The 12,008-nt window shown below is 40.7% G+C and overlaps 1 long non-coding RNA gene across 1 annotated transcript; it reads left to right on the plus strand.

The window, feature by feature from the left end:
- Window positions 1–4,660: 4,660 nt before the first annotated feature.
- Window positions 4,661–11,006, plus strand: LOC118489052. The gene is made up of 2 exons (XR_004885992.1): window positions 4,661–5,253; window positions 9,969–11,006. It is a non-coding gene; the product is annotated as an uncharacterized LOC118489052 (long non-coding RNA).
- Window positions 11,007–12,008: the final 1,002 nt, after the last annotated feature.

Genomic DNA, 12,008 nt, shown 5'->3' on the forward strand with positions numbered 1-12,008 from the left:
AAATTTCTAATTAGTTGGGGATAATGTGACAACTCGAACTTTAGACTTACTTTGTGTAACGTTACGTGCTATTGAGAACGCTATTAATTGAATAACTATGTGATTATGTTATTATGTGCATTGTGTGTTATATGTTTGTATGTTAATTGAGCTGAACCCAAACCGCACACTATAACCGGTCACACAAGCCATTCGGGCCACTCCTTGAAACCGGATCTCATTTGATAGCCGAGTTGGGCTCGGCCCACTTCCCACTCGCAAACACTAAACCAAGTTAGGAGGTTTTGTTTTCTCATTGTTGTTACAAAACACAAACACACACAACCCTACTTCTCTCTCTCGTCTCTCTCTCTCTCGGCTTGAGTTGAAACCCGACGGCAGGAACATCCACAACTCGGATCACCCTCTCCCCTCTCTAATTCGGTTAGTATGTTTTGATTCATGACCATTCGGATAGTTGTTGATGATAATATTCTTGTAACCGGTTAGTATGTTGATTATGCTAGTATGATGATAAGTTGTTAATGATAAAGTGTTTGAAATCGGCTCCTGTATGTTTATAAGATGATGATTGATTTGATGATAATTGATTGGGTTTTGTTAATCGGCCACCATGTTTTATACTCGGATTATTGCATGATATTGGTAGTGTGCATGTAACCGGTTGATTTATGTTAAACCCGAATAATTTACTTAGATCCGTATGAATGTTAGGATGGTTATTCTTGAATATGATATGAACAGGTTGAATGTGTTTGATTTTGGAATAATTGTGATTTGATCTGTTTCCGAAACTGCCAAGGATGTTGCTAGAATCACGGAATAATTGTTGCATGAATTATGGAAACCAGTTACACACTTGGTTGCGACATAGATTGCGAGTCGAAACCTCACGATCTCGACTCGAGACCACAACAGCACAAGCCGAAACCATGGTTGCGAGTCCCGTTGCGACTCGTAACCAGACCATGACGAGCCGAAACCACCTGTTGCGACTCGTAACCAGCGGTTGCGACTCGTAACCAGCGGTTGCGACTCGTAATCCCCGGTTGCGACTCGAGACTAGCTATGCACGTACACTGTTTTGGGCCTACATTGTCACGGGCCCAATCAATTGGGCCAAATAATTGGATTCATGCGATTGACTGCTAATTGGACTTATGACTGTTATGTTATTTGACTGCTTATCTGGTTGGGCCGATATGTTATTTGGGCTGTTTGTCCTTCGGGCTTAGATATTTGAATCACACAAGTGGTGTTTATGACATGTTGACTGTTTACGTGCATGTGTGTTTACCATGACTTATACGTGCATAACTTGAAGTCAAAACCTGACTTGTATAATAACCGTGATAGGACGTGGTTGACCATTTACTTGCTACCTGTACTCTTTGTGTATCTGCCGAGCAAACCAAGGTGAGTTCACACAGCCAAGGCATGGGATTCCCGGGTTGGGAATTGGGTTGGATATGTTGATATTGAAAGAGTTACTCGTACTTACGCATTCACTAGACTATAGACCATCGTCCTCAGGATAGTCAAGACACGTTACGTAAAGCCTACGTAACCCAGTATTTGCCATTTGTCTCCCGGGTCGGGAGGACACGTTGCGTAAAGCCTACGTAACCCAATACCTTCTACTGTCTTCCGGGTCGGAAGGACACGCTGCGTAAAGCCTACGTAGCCCCCACGCGTACCACTGTCCTCGGGGAAGGGCACGTCACGTAAAGCCTACGTGACCCAGTACGTATTCCTGTTCTCGGTTTAAGAAGAACACATGGTTGGAAGTTAGTCTAGTAAGTACCACTAATGAGAAGCCCTCATTAGTAAGGATAAACGTGGGAAGCCCCCACCGGTAATATAAACACAAGGTTTGGGAAGCCCCCACCTTTAGTACGTACTAGTATGGGAAGCCCCCACTAGCTAAACCTATGCACTATGTTATGAATTTACTTTCTGTGAACTCGCTCAACTAGTTTGTTGATTATTTGCTGCATGCCTTGCAGGACCTTAGGTACTTTACGGAGCTTGCACAGGGAGGAGCAGGTCGTTGTGGGATTTGGATCATGAACGATATTCGAACTTATAATTATTTCGAGATTACATTACTATGCTTCCGCTACTTAAACAATGTTTGGTTTTGAAACATCAATCCAGTCATGATGAATTACGATAATTACTTTTATTATTAAATGCTATGTTTGATATGATTGATGGCTTGATCCTGGTCAGTCACGCCTCCAAGCGGTGGTACTCCGCAGGTGGATTTTGGGGGTGTGACATCCGACTCTCTTTTTTTCCTCAATTCGATCGCCTCCAATTCTACCGCTTGCTTCGCTTCTTTCATGGCGGTGTACACTTTGAATTGTGCCGTCAACTCGGCCGAGCTTCCCTCGGATGATGTAGCTTGACGCTTGTCTCGCCGTTGTGCTCTTTGTGGCGAGGGATCTTCGTTCATATCCGGTATCGAAAAGTCCACGTCAACGGGCTTTCTTTTAGGTGCCGAACCTTCACCTTCCTCACCCATCAATGGGACTTGGGCCCATTTCTCGTGTCTTCGAACAACCTCCCACGCCTCGATGTGTTGAAAACCGCTTGGAAATCTTTCTTTAAATTCTTTTAACGCGACTTTCATCACGTCGAGATCCTTACATCCGCTTGCTCATGAACTTAGAAAATAAATTAAAAATATGCAATGTTAAAAAAAATATAATTTTTACCGCTTGTTGGTATAGGCCGTTGAAAAAGTTTATTTTCGCATGCATCGGGTTCCATTTAGACCGTACTTGATGAACGGTCCGGTTACTTCCACCGATAGTTTTGTTAAAGTGCTCTAAAATTTTACCCCAAAAACTTTCGCGACTTTGTTGATTGCCCTTTTTTTTGTTGGTAGAACAATGTACCCACGCCTTCGCCAACGCCTCTTCTTGTTCTTTTGTCCATTTTTCGCCCACCGTTTTCCCTTTTTTTTCTCGAGCCTCATCTTCTTCGTTGCCCGCGTCTTCGTCCACATTATATTCATCTTCCTCGTCGTCGTCGCCCAAATTTTGAGTTTCGGGCACTACCTCATCGTCCTCGTCGTCGTGAATAGGTAGAGGACGTTCGACATTTCCTCGTGTAGAAGGAACTTGTGAAGAACGATAAGCATATGGGTCGAAGGCGGGGGATTGAGGAGGAGCGTCCATTGATAACAAATTTTGAAAATAGCCGAAATTGGGTTGTTGGGTGTTGTAAAACGAGGGGTGTGTAGGTTGTTGGAAAAAAAAAAACGGGGGTTGTGAAGTGTATCCGAAAGGGGGTTGTGGTTGAGCATTTGCACCGCTCGAACCATCTCGAGACGGTTTCGAGACCCGTCCCTTAGTTTTTTTCTTGGCCTCGCGGGGTCGGTTCTCCATTGCTCGGTGTATAAAAAATAAAAAGTGAAGGGGGTTTGGTTGGAGAGTATAAAAAATAAAAAGTGAAGTGGGTGTGGTTGGAGAGTTTTAAAAAAATAGAGAGAATGAGATGGTTTGAGTATAAAAAAATGGTGAGAATGAGATGGTTATTTATATTAGTTTAAAAAAAGTGATTTTTTTTATATTAAAGATTCGACCGTTTGAAAAGAGCCGTTCCTTGTTTCTCGTGCATAATCACGCGGTGAGTCCACACCCAAAATACATCCCGATTCGGGACCCCGCAGTGATGGCGGCGGTGTTCCCGATCGGGGAATGCCATCACCGAACACCCTCACCGAAGACGCCCCGTACACCCTAAGCCTAGACAGCTTGATGACGTTAGCTAAGTGATATAATGATATTGGTAGTTAGGTGAGTTTACATCCTGTTATGGAAATAGTTAGCGAGGAAGTCTTTGCTGAGGAATTAGTAAAATATTGTTATTATATAATGAAACTAATGAACATATCAACCAATTGGGGTAGCCCAGTTGGCCACTGACACCCACCTCTTCTTAAAGATACCGGGTTCGAGTCTTGGGAGTGGCATATGTCGCCCAGGGTAAGAACTCGGCAAGGGGAATTCACCGCGAAAACGTATATACCCACAAATTTCTATACGAAAACTACATATATAACACTACTGAGCGAAAAATTCGGGGGGGCGGGCGCCCCTCCCCGCCCCTCTTATCCTTCGCCCCTGCTTGGTCGGGTAGCGGCTCCCGGAGTGGGATCACTCCGGCGGTTGGGAGGACCGTGCACTAACCCATCTTACTCGGTTTGAACCATCGAACCAACCTGACTCAAAAAATTTTATGTTTAGTCATGAAATTTGAGCATCTAAAAAAGTTAATTTAGTGAAAAATTTTTTGGATCCGCCACTCTAACCATCTTAAAAAAACAAGACATTCTTGATAGTTTGTGATTTTAATGTTAGTGACATTATTATCTAATTGGGTTTCAGTTTTTTGCTCGCTCATTTTTATCTTTTCTATATTTATATAAAAAAAAGGTAGTTTTTGTCTTTTTGAATAGTCATTTCTTAGTCGGTTCACGTAATCAGGAATCTAAGCCTAGACAGCTTGATGACGTTAGCTAAGTGATATAATGATATTGGTAGTTAGGTGAGTTTACATCCTGTTATGGAAATAGTTAGCGAGGAAGTCTTTGCTGAGGAATTAGTAAAATATTGTTATTATATAATATAATGAAGGGTAAATTACTTTTTGAGTCCCTGTGTTTTATAGGTTTTAACCACTTGAGTCCAAAATCAAAAAGTTTAACGACCTGAGTCCCTATAACCACTTTTCTTAACCATTTGAGTCCAAAATTTTAACAATGTTAGAATTATTCAGTTAACTTTTATTAAATGACTAAATTACCCTTGTACTTAATAAAACCATTTGATTATTATTAAAACTATTAATAAATATACAAACAAATTCCATCCATCATCTTCAGATCACATCTGTATATCTACCTAATCACTTTCTATCTCTCTCTTATCATCTGTTTCAACAAAACAACCACCACCACCACCAATCCACCACAACCACCACCGTCATCGCCGCACCAACACCGCAGCACCACCACCTCCACCTCCACCAACACCGCAACACCACCACCATTGTAGCCCCTCTACGACCGCTGTACCAGATCGGAAAATGCTAACGAAGAATGAAAGCCAAATCGGAGACGATTAAAGCTCACCCGTGACTACTACCTTACACCGTTGTTGTCAGCCACCATTTACCTGCACTATTTTCTGGTCATCGATCTTTATTTCTCCATCTTTGTTGGACAATACAGACCTTTTTCTGGTAAGCTCTACTCCAAGATCTCATCGATCTAACCTTCAATAATGATGATGAAGGAAAGAAAGAATTAAGCTCGTTGTTCATTTTATTTTTTAAGTTTTTTGGTGGTGAATCGTATTTTCGGTTCAACCATTAGAGCAGTTCAAGCAATACCCAACCCTAGCTTCACCTTCTTCAACAATAAGTTTCACCCCTCTTTATTTCATTCTCCTTTGACTTCTTCAGGTTTCATCAGCATTCCTTGTCAAATTACAGTGATTACACTCATGATTTGAAGAAATTTATGACCTTTTTTGTTTATTTTACATTAATTAATCATGGGTATAGCTGAATTTCAGCTATTTTGCACTGAAAGTTATTATCTGATTACCCTTTGACTTTGGAAGTCAAACATTTCACCACTAAACTTCAAAATTATATGGGAATTTTCATAGTTTACTGAAAACAGAAGAGTGTATAAAAGGAATTTAATTAATATGTGAACATAATTGTTGGGGAGGGAGCGGTAGTGGGATGGTGGTGGCAGTGGGGCGGCACTCGTGGTGGGGGTGAGAAGGTGGTGGTGGGTGTTTGGAGGTGGCCGTAGTGCGATGGTGGTGGCAGTGGTGGGGATGGTGGTGGCAGTGGTGGGGATGGTGGCTGGGCAGTGGTGGGGATGGTGGCTGTTTGGTGGTGTTTAGTGAGAGAGAAGAGTACATATAAAACTTGTACTTTGTATGTAAATGACCAAATTACCCTCACAGTTAACAGAATTAGTGGATGGAGTTAGAAATTTGGACTCAAATGGTTAAAGAAAACGCTTATGGGGACTCAGGTCGTTAAACTTTTTGCTTTTGGACTCAAGTGGTTAAAACCCATAAAACACAGGGACTCAAAAAGTAATTTACCCTATAATGAAACTAATGAACATATCAACCAATTGGGGTAGCCCAGTTGGCCACTGACACCCACCTCTTCTTAGAGATACCGGGTTCGAGTCTTGGGAGTGGCATATGTCGCCCAGGGTAAGAACTCGGCAAGGGGAATTCACCGCGAAAACGTATATACCCACAAATTTCTATACGAAAACTACATATATAACACTACTGAGCGAAAAATTCGGGAGGGCGGGCGCCCCTCCCCGCCCCTCTTATCCTTCGCCCCTGCTTGGTCGGGTAGCGGCTCCCGGAGTGGGATCACTCCGGCGGTTGGGAGGACCGTGCACTACCCCCCCCCCCCCAACTAATGAACATATCCATATTTCCTATAAATCAACATAATTGCTCATTTTCACCCGGTTTAGTAAATATTCCCTATTAGTAAATAATAATGGGTTATTGGATTTTAATAATCCGAAGTTCCATTAGTTGACCGATAATAATCTCAACTTTATAAATTCCCTTCAATAATCCCAACGTATAAAAGTTTGGCAGCCATTGATCATTTTCAAACATATAAGAATTTGGTCTCTTTAATAGATTCAATTACACCTAGAGACTCTTTAATTGATTTACGTGCACATATGTTAGAAAATGATCAATGGTAGCCAAACTTTTAAAAGTTGGGATTATTGAAAAGAATTTTTAAATTTGAGATTATTATCGGCCAACTGGTGATACATGGGATTATAAAAATCCAATAACCCAATAATAATCCAGAATGAATGATAGTTGATTCATTAGTAAAATCGCATCATTCTCTGTGATCGATAAGACCGTTATTTGCCATTATCATATACTATTATACGAAATATATACTAGTCTTGTTTTAGAGAAAAATGCCCGGATAGTCCCTGTGGTTTCGCATTTTTTCACCTATAGTCCCCAACTTTCTAAAACTACCTGAATAGTCCCCAAGTTTTCATTTTTTGTTCCCGGATAGTCCCTGGGTCTAACTTCAGTTTGTTTTCTCTGTTAAGGAGGGTGTGAAATGACAAAAATACCCTTTCCTTAAAAGGCCAAACCATAGGGACTATCCGGGCATCTTCTTCATATTTATTTATAACTTATGTGGGACCCACCACCCACCCTACCCACTTCATCTTCCCCACTCCTCCTCCTCCTCCACCACCACCACCACCACAACAACCACCACCACCATCTCCACCTTCAACCACCACCCCCATGAACAAAACGGTTACTGAGCGAACAACTTCAACTACATCTGTATCATTTCGTGCATGCAGCATGAACACAGAGTTACAAATGCGTATATGAAATCAAAACACATTTCAAACGCAAAATCTTGATCCAATTGGACAACTGTTATTCAAAAATAAACAGACGAACCTTCATCGAAACTGCTCCAGCTGGATACCCACTATTTGACTTCGTTTTTTCAACGTTTAAATCATTTCAATTGTTCATCCAACAATCTTGAAATCTTGATAATATTTTCTTCAATTTCTACATCATATTCTCTTTACAATTTTTCATTTATTCACTTCGAATGAATATTCATTCATTCACTTCGAATTCAATTTTTCACACCAATTTTTGATCTTGAAATCGCTGATTTCACGGGGAATTTGACGCATTTAATACCGATTGTTGATCGTCAGGGTTTAATTTGATTACCCTGGTGCCGAATTTGGGTTTGATGACTTGAATTCCAGATCAATCACAGTTAGGGTTTGTATACTCTGTTTTCCCCCAATTCATGCAATCCTTTTAAATTCAAATTAATTCGATAAAATTCGAGAAGATTGTGATTTGATATGGGTAGTACGGATATTGAGGGAGATGAATTGGAGGCTGAATCATCATCTGCACGAGTACGTAATCACAACAATCAGGTGACCCCTTTTCGAACCCGATATCCAGGTTTAGTTAGATTAAAAGCATATATTTTTGACGGGTTAGGTGATTACTACAATAAAGATTGGGATTTGTTAGAGGGTAATGGGAAAGAGTTCTGTTGGTATCATGTCGAAATCCCGAAAGGAAACCAAAAGCTTTCCCAATCTGCACAATATTTGATTGATGTTTTGTGTCCACCATTAAAGCTTCAAGATATTCTAACGGTTAGTTTCGTTAGATCTTACTGCTGATGAGATGTGTTTTGATTTCATATACGCATTTGTAACTCTGTGTTCATGCTGCATGCACGAAATGATATAGTTGAAGTTGTTCGCTCAGTAACCGTTTTGTTCATGGGGGTGGTGGTTGAAGGTGGAGATGGTGGTGGTGGTTGTTGTGGTGGTGGTGGTGGTGGAGGAGGAGGAGGAGTGGGGAAGATGAAGTGGGTAGGGTGGGTGGTGGGTCCCACATAAGTTATAAATAAATATGAAGAAGATGCCCGGATAGTCCCTATGGTTTGGCCTTTTAAGGAAAGGGTATTTTTGTCATTTCACACCCTCCTTAACAGAGAAAACAAACTGAAGTTAGACCCAGGGACTATCCGGGAACAAAAAATGAAAACTTGGGGACTATTCAGGTAGTTTTAGAAAGTTGGGGACTATAGGTGAAAAAATGTGAAACCACAGGGACTATCCGGGCATTTTTCTCCTTGTTTTACGAACGATCTCCTGGAGGTCTTGGGTTCAAGTCTAGGCAAGGAGGTTTAGGGGGAGGTGTGAAACTTTGCTTCTTTTGGAGGTCTTGGGTTCAAGTCCAGGCAAAGAGGTTTTAATACTAACTTGGTGATCCTAACATACTAACTACTAACCCGATTAGCAATATCTTAACCGTACGACGTTAAAAAAAATACTAGTCTTGTTTTGGTATTTTTATAATAGAGTAAATTATAACAACCGTCTTTAATTTTTATACCCAATTGCAATTGCAATGTGTATTTTTTAGCTTCAAACAATTTACAAGAATCATGCTTTATTTTAACAATTTTGGCATTAACCTAGTTAATGTTTTTTCCTTTAATCATGTCACGTGGATCCAAAGTGAAAATATTATTTTCTTTTTTTTAACGGTCAATAAATCATTCTCGAGCACTCTCGGGACACCCACTGTACAAACGGAGTACTCCAAGAGTAACCTTAGTGGTACACCACCAATTTCGGGGAAAACCTGTTAACTCACCCGCCCGTAGGTACGACAGTAAATTACCAGTAAAACCCGTTTGGCTCAAGGATCGAACACAGGTTTCCCTAGGTCTCTATCACTGCCTACTAGTGCCTCACTCATTTTTTGCACAAAATGAGAATTGAACTTGAGTCTTCAAAGAAAAACTCAAGTCTTCCTACCACTTGAGCAAGAGGTCATGGATGTAGATATTATTTTCTTTTCTCCTCCTAATACAATAATCATTTCATTTAAAAAAACAAATAAAACTCATCCAAACCATCCTACCCCCTCTCTCTCTCTCTCCCTCTCTTTGAAAATACACTTTCTCTAAAGACTTTCTTTTAGGCCAGAGGATGTAGAGGGCGCCATTCCTGCCACCTCACCTTTGATAGCGCCGGAGGGGCGCCACCGCCCATGCCTAGCCAATTAAAAGGTGGCGCCATGGTGCGTTCGCCAACATGTTAACGGAAACAAATTAGCATGATCGAGGTAGGTTGGTCAAATCCAACCGTTGGCAACGTTCGAATTTAAAAAAAAAATAATTCAAATATAAATACAAACCTATCCCAAACTAAAACACACACCAATCACAAACTAAAACACACACCAATCACAAAAAAACACATAGATTCTACCCAATCATTTTTAAGAATGTCATCCGATTCTTCGAGCTCTTCATCCGACGGTGTTCTTGACGATATGATTATTACAATTACGCAGGAGACAATTACTTATTTGCGAGAAGAAGCCCAATCCTCTACATCGCGTACCAGACAACCGGCTCTTGAGCGAGATCGGTTAGGTGCTTATCAACGTCTAATGTAAGATTATTTTTGTGAAAATCCGTTGTACGATGATGTTCAGTTTAAGCGTAGGTTTCGTATGAGCCGTCGTCTTTTCCTTAAAATTTCTAATGATCTTGCGGGCGAATTCCCTTTTTTCACACAAAGAGAAAGTGCTAGTCACAAAGTTGGTGTCTCTGGAATACAGAAGTGTACAACAGCAATTAGGCAATTAGCGTACGACACAGCGAGTGATGCGTGAGATGAATATTTAAGGATGTCGTCAAAATGTGTCGTGATTCTCTTGAAAATATATGTGAAGGTAATTTTTATTCTTATTGTTATTAATATTTTTTAATTTACAGATTACTATTTTTATTCTTATTGTTATTATTTTTAATTTATACTGTTATTATTTTTAATTTACGTTGTTATTATTTTTATTAACACTATTTTATTAGGTGTTATCTTTCTGTACGGGAGACGATATTTGAGGATGCCAACCGTTGCCGACGTTCCACTTTTATACGAGGCCCATCAGCGGATACACGAGTTTCCTGGGATGTTGGGTAGTCTTGATTGCACGCATTGGGATTGGGCGGCATGTCCAACCGCTTGGAAAGGGCAACACCACCATCGTGGTGACCACGATGGTCCTACCCTAATATTACAAGCGGTCGATTCTCAAGATTTATGGATTTGGCATGCGTACTTTGGCATGGCCGGTGCGAACAACGACATCGCAATTTTAATGTCTTCGAATCTTTTCGACGATGTCATAGATGGTATTGCACCAGATACTTCATTCTATGCAAACGACGTGGAGTATAAGTATGGCGTATGGGTACTATCTCACAAACGGTATTTATCTCGAGTGGGCGACGTTGGTAAAAACCCTTTCGTGTCCAAATGACGAAAAAATATTATATTTCAAGAAAAAACAAGAGTCAGCAAGAAAAGATATCGAGCGGGCCTTCGGTGTGTTAAAAAAATAGATGGTCAGCCGTCGAGGATACTTGAAAAAAGTAAAATGAGAAACGTCATGTATATGTGCATCATTTTGCATAACATGATATTGGAGGACTCGGGTAGAGCGTTTTGTGGAGAAAGTTATGATGAAAGTAACCAACCGACGAACCCACTACTAAGATACGCTGAAAAAGAAGTTAGCCGATCGAAGATACGTGACAGGAACACACACCATAACCTTCGAGCTGATCTGACCGAGCACCTATGGTTTTATCGTGAACAAGGAGGAGACAACGAAGACGACGAGTGACTTTGTATTTTTTTATTTTAATTATGACATTGTATTTTTTTAATTTTAATTATGACATTGTATTTTTTATTAAAATTATGGCATTTTATTTTTATTATTTAAATTATGAGTTATAAATTAATATATCAAAATTAAATAATGATTAAATTTAAATAAAAAAATAATTAGGTAATGATGATGGGGGCTTTATCCCATACCCTGCAAGTTAAGGGAAGGCGCGATAAAGCCCCCTAGCTGACGTGGATCCGACGTGGCGTGATAAAGCCCCTAGGGGCTTTATCCCACACCCTCCATCCTTACCACCACCACCTGCTACCGACCACTCCCACCCCTGCCCTTCCACCGAAACCCACCCCTTTTTCTACCCGTTGCCAGTACAACCTATCACCACCTGCCATTGACCACCAATACCCCTTATCTTTTTATCAAGATCCTAATCGACGCGAAAACCTATCCTATTAGATCTGAAATACCCTAACCAATCACCATCTTCCTAATAGATCTGAAATAGACGGGTAGTTGCAATGAGTTCTTGCGTGGGGTTTTTCTTAGCAAGAGGTTCTTGCAAGTTTACAGATGACGAAGAGGGTGAATTCCGGCAATACCTTCAATTTGCTAAAACCGAGGTTGAGAAGTTGGACATGGAGAATCAGGGATGACGAAGAGGGTAGGTTCCGGTGTTGAGAGAAAGAGGTCCTG

Source organism: Helianthus annuus, chromosome 17, assembly GCF_002127325.2.
Source record: "Helianthus annuus cultivar XRQ/B chromosome 17, HanXRQr2.0-SUNRISE, whole genome shotgun sequence".
Taxonomy (NCBI): Eukaryota; Viridiplantae; Streptophyta; class Magnoliopsida; order Asterales; family Asteraceae; genus Helianthus; species Helianthus annuus.